Raw genomic sequence first — 6,001 nt, 5'->3', positions numbered from 1 at the left:
GTAAGCCTCTGAATCGCGAATCAGCCTCGATTCAAGAATTGATGGAACGATGTTCTGAAGTTCAGATATGTGTCTGTGGTTGCTAGGTGGCTTTCAGTTTAATTTTCAGTTCGTATATATAAAATTCAACCGCGTCATGAGACGAAAAAGGAGCACAAAGACAGCATAGAATTAAAATGATTTCAAAAGTAAAGAGATATTCAAGAAAAATTCAGTTCAAGTATTGATAATTTCCGCAACTGTATTAGACAAAAGCAAGGGCAGATTTTGTAACAATAGGTTCTTTGGTTTGTTTACATTTTGTTGACTAGCCAATCAGAGAGCTCTATTTCTATGGCGTCATCTTATGGTAATGGCGGATGGAGGGGTTTGCTGTGGAGAAAACCACACCCTCGTTTTTTCCTCGCGACGAAAATATACTTTGAGAAAAACTCGAGATTTTTTGCATCCGCATAGAACGATAAATTTTACATGTAATTTTATTGGCACTAAGCTCTGCGTTTTCTGCTCTTTGCGTGATCGCTCGCTATTGACATCCCTTTTTGCACGTCCTCAATTGCTCGACGATCGATTGCACTTCCGCACAAAAACAAATTCAAAAAACGTTATAGTTTGCATCTGTACAATATTATTTGACAATATAACTGGAAAATAAGGTAAATTGTACTAGGAAAATGAAAGAGTTAAAAACGAAATTTTGAGCATCGCCCTTTGTCAAGTTATAGAACAAATTTAGATTGGCAAAAGGACTTTTCAAAAATACATGAGGGTCCACCAGATAGTTTATAAGAAACGATAATGTTTTTGAGAAACCATTCCAAGATGAACCAAGACATTAAAATATTGCCAACCTTCTTCATTTTTTTCTGTTATTAGCTTTTGTTAAAATATGAAACCTTTGCAGTACAATCTTTACGCAAATAAACCAATGTCAAATCAACGCAGAGCAGAAAAGTCAGGTGGTTAGAACTCAATTACAAATTGGCCAAAGAAACATTATAATTTTTTATAAACTCGTTCTCAAGACACAAAAACTTTTGAAAAACAACGTGTTTACTTTCAGTTGGGAAGATTATTTGCACGGAGATGCCAACAATCAATTACAAATCATGTATAACATTTAGTAAAATTTTACCAGACCATAAACGTTCTTGAAAAGCAGGCATTTTATTCAGTGCAAAAGCTGCTTTCTTTACCGCTGCAAGTCTTGCTGAAATCGATAAGTACGAGTGTACATTTGTAATTGTTTACTTTGCTTCTTGCAATATTCATGGACAGATTTTAAAAGTTATGATTTTCAACTTCAATTTACAATTTTCTGTAAACATTTTGTTCAATTTTGTGCGATGAAGCAAACCAGTTTCGATGCAAACTGGTTAGGGCAGAACGTTCGAACATTCTGTCCTTGCTTTAGACAAAAGGACCTTGATATGAGGCCTTATTTATAGGGCCTCTCCAGCCAAATTTTGCATTTGCATTTTATTGGCTTATCTAAAGGAGTTGAACCTGCTGATCACGAATTTGTTATTTGTTTTTCGATATTTTTTACAGTTTGTGAGATATAAGCTCTTGTATTTCGATAATTGAATTGAATTAACCGACAAGAAGTTTTATAATAATAATAATATGATATAATGAGGGATAAACTCAAACTCAAACTCAAAATCTTTATCAGCAAAAACAAATGTTAATTACAATATACCAAGAATTAAAAATTAGAATACAAAAGTTAGCATTTTCAAAAATTTGATTAATGAAGTACATCAGATAAATTGGTTTTATTATGCTGAAGGACACATGAGTAAAACTCGCGAGGAGCTATCGAGTCATATGTCCTAGTGACGTATTTAAACTCAAGATTATAATTCCATTTCAGTTTGAAGTAGCGTATAACAGTAAGAGTAAACTATTAAGGATGTAAGAGTATAGAGAGAAAAAATAGATACATATATAAAGGCGATAGGCTGGTAAATTTCACTGGTTGGGGATATGTTTATAAAAAGTAGAACGAATTCTTATGGCTTAGGAGTTCTGTAAAAGGTATAGTTTCGTCATTTTTTAAAGGCATTTTTGTTGCGGATATTCTTTAGTTCAATTGGCAAGGAGTTCCAATGCTTAACTCCATCAAATGTCAGAAAGCTTTTTTTGAAGTTTGTAAATGTAGAGGGAAGAGAAAAACCAAGATCGGACGATTGTCTCTTGAAGAAAGTTACTGGTTGATTTGAAACTAGATGATTTTTCTGGTTGATTTGAAACATAAATTTCGCTGTTTCGAGCTTGTATAGATTTTCTAGGTATAGATTTTAACTTGAAACGTTTAAAGATTGGCTCTGTGTGAGCTGTGTAAGAAGCAAAATCGATTACTCTGACAGCTTTACGTAGGCTTTTTTTAACGGTTCAAGAGTAGTTTTATTAGCACAACCCCAGTTAATAAGTCCATAAAGAGATTGAATGAAAGAGTTGTATAGTGTTACGAGGGTGCTTTTTGGTACAAGATGTCTTAACTTGTAATACTTTTAGATATTTTGGTATTTAATTGATTTATGTGTTGTTTCCAGTTGAGTTTTTCATCAATTAATACACCAAGGGATTTTGAGAAGGTTTCTTGTTTTAAATTTTCGTCATTTATTTATAGGTTTATAGTTCTATTAGTATTATGGGGTCTTACTATAAGAAAGTTGGATTTAGCCACATTAAGTGATAACTTATTAGCTAAGAGCATGGACACATTCCGACCCGCAGACTTAGGGTTGTAATTGTAAACATTTGATATTTTTCGATCCTAAAAAGCTCCTGCTCTAGATTTAGATGCCGTTATCAACGCGTGACCATGACTTCTTCACGATTCGGTGGAAGATATACGAAATTCATGGCGAACGAGAGCCGCACATTGTGACGTCAGAATGCCACCAATGCGGCTTTTGTCGTTTTCTTCTCGGAAAGGTGCAACTTTAAAGGCTTATAACTTTTAAACTAATTGGAATTTCGCAAAAACAATGACTTTGCCATAATACACGCACCAGATGCTAACCTTTTAGTCAATAAAAAAAATATTTTTTTGGCTGGAGAGGCCCTTTAAAGACAACTCATGCAATGAACATTGTAGGCTCTGTAACTTTTCTTGAAATTTTCACCTTAACATTTTATAAAATAAATTATGTAATATATAATAAATTGTATGTAAATAGTATCCCAAAATAGCAGAAATGCTAAATCACTTTGACATTGAAACAAAGTCAATATTATTATTATTGTGTTCAATGTGTAATGAAAGGACATATTTGTAATGTTAATGCAAGGAACATATTTGGCTATAAGACGTTTACAGTTTGTTCTTAACTTGTCAAATCATATCCGATATTATCATTATTATTATTATTTTTATTATTATTTAGGATAAGTACTAACAATATGAAACAATACTGAAAAACAACAATGTGCCTTCTACATTAAAAGATGGTGCCTTCTATTAGAAGAGGAAGGTGACTGATAGACAATTCTTTCAATCTTTCAACATTTGTAGTTACACTATGGTTGAACTCATTTTATAAATTTTCACTTTCCAAAAAAAGATTAGCTTATTTCTTCCATCTTAATTTTTTTAAATTTCCTCCCATTACATGATGTATTGTTAATCTTTATGTGCATGTATATTTGTAAAAAAGATCCCAAAGTAACATAAAATTGGTTGCAAAACACTTGCCTAGCTACAGCATGCTACAGTGACATAGCGCTCTTAGGCGTCCGGGGTGAGTTCAGGAAGGGGGGAGGCTGAAATGTTTTTGCCAGAAAAATAACAACGCCCAAACTTTTAAGAAATATGCTTTAACACATGTGAGCTTTTAAAATTATTAAAATGCAACGTACTCAAAATTATGTTAACTAATAAGCATTTTTTAAACTTCACACATTTTCAATTGAAAAAGCTAATCTCTTCAACGACAGCGACCAAACATATCGATTATTCTATCGATATCTTTTTGTGAACATGATTTGCATCATTTTCAGTGATTGCAATTCACACACTTTTTGCTTACCTGCCTATTCTTGTGATTATTGAATAGTTTGTCTTCCATTTCTTGAAGGTCAGAAACTTATAATCTATTTGTAGAAGGAGCAAACCTTTAAGATGATTTCTTTCAAAAGGTTGGCATTCACGCTGGCATTCCCTAATCACGAGCCAGTGGCGTAGCACAGTTTAGGGCACCTTAATTCAGCGTCTTTTAACCTTTTCTATTCACGGCACATTTTTGCGGATGGTTATTAATTTTTCTCAATTTTATAGATCGATTAAATGAAACTAAAGAATATTCGACGGCACACTAGGCAATACCTCAAGGCACGCTAGTGTGTCGTGACACAGTTGTTGAAAACATTGCCTAAGTTTGATCACCAAGGGCCCCCGGCCAAAAGGGGCCCAGCCAGGGTGCTTTAAAGCTTTGCTCAAGTTTTGAAAACTTTGAAAGTTCTTCAACTGAAGTTCTAAAACTCAGTTCTCCCTAGCTAACGAAAAACTATTTCTCATTTCTATCTTTTTCGATTGTGTTTGACATGCTCTACACCATTTCATGTGATCTTCTTACTATCCGTGAATAGAAGTCTCGTAGCAGATTTTTGCCAAGGGCCCCTGAAGGCTCCTTTACGCCAACGGACATAAAATGCGACAGTCACTATCATAAAATCGTGCATAGATTTCTTCCAAAACTTTATCCATCACATTGCCCTGTCCACTACCTTCCCTCTCTGGCAAGCCCAGCGCGTTGCGCTTTGTCCCTATTACCTATACGACGGCTCTTTAAATCATAGGTCTTTTGTTGTTGGCCTCGATGAAATTGTAGAGACCTTGAACAACACCAAGTCCATTTCTCATTGACTCATTTTCTGCAAGATTCAACTAATGTCCAAGGCAGTGGACATAGATGCTTAGGGGAGAACAGTCCTCCATTCGCTTAGCCAGGCCCTCAGCTTTGCTGCTCATTTTAGACCGTCGAAGCATTTGCCAACAAGTTTCTACATACGCTTTTGAGCCCAATTTGTACAATTGCTGAAGACTGAGTTTTGCAAAAATTAGCAAAACTTCCTTTCGGACCCCATTAATTTCTTAGAAATTCATTTGTTAATCTTACAATTTCCTTCTTTTTTCCTTCCAATTTTCATATCCTTCTTTTGTCTTCTAAAAGCCCAAATTTTTTTGCAAGGACATTTCCTTCCAAGCGGAAGCATTGGTCAGGCCTGAATTTTGGAAACGTTCTTTTATCTCAGGCTCTCGCTAGCTCTGTAATCACAACTTTCAAAAAAGAAAATTTCGAATTTTTTCAAATTTGAATTTTTGAATTTACATCAAGTAAACTGAATAAAAGAAGTATTGATCAAATGAAATTTTATCAGAGTTAATTTCACGAGGAATGTTGTCAACTGTTATGCTTCGATTTAAGTCCTTGTGTGCTTCTTTGATGCCATTTGGAATAAAAGAGAAGAAGGAGTGCTGTAGAGTTTGGGCTTCTGCACGAAAGTGTGGGTCCATTGACTCAGATGGGTGTATCTAAATGCTTTGGGTCGGGGTTATCGTGCTTATTCAAATCCATTTTTATTCTATTGTTTTAAGCTAGGGCCTGTTTCCGTCACGGTAGGACTGGTGCATTGGCTCTCTGGTGGGGAAAAGTGAATTTTTCTTGTCCATTTCCTTCCCAGAAGTTTAAGCTGGTTGTATGAGTCTATCAAGCTATGTCAAAGGTTAGGTTTTTTGTATGGTTTAAGTGAAGCAAGTAGTGCCGATGCACCAACGGCCCAAGTTGCTTCCTGTGATGAGGGAATGTAGCCTCAAGACCTGATTCGATGAGGGATGTGGCAATGTCTTCTGAGGGAGCTTTTTTATTTTAATTGATGGAATGCAATTGTTGATGTTTTTTCTCCGAGTAAGAAATTGAATCTATAATAACGGGGGAAAAGCTCGAGAAGCTGTCTAAAAAGGCAAGAAAACTATGAAAATGTGGCTGTGAAC

Source organism: Rhopilema esculentum, chromosome 16, assembly GCF_057945365.1.
Source record: "Rhopilema esculentum isolate cy_ngs chromosome 16, ASM5794536v1, whole genome shotgun sequence".
In the NCBI taxonomy this organism is placed as follows: domain Eukaryota; kingdom Metazoa; phylum Cnidaria; class Scyphozoa; order Rhizostomeae; family Rhizostomatidae; genus Rhopilema; species Rhopilema esculentum.
The sequence above is the reverse complement of the archived record's forward strand: the minus strand, read 5'-3'. Positions refer to the sequence as shown.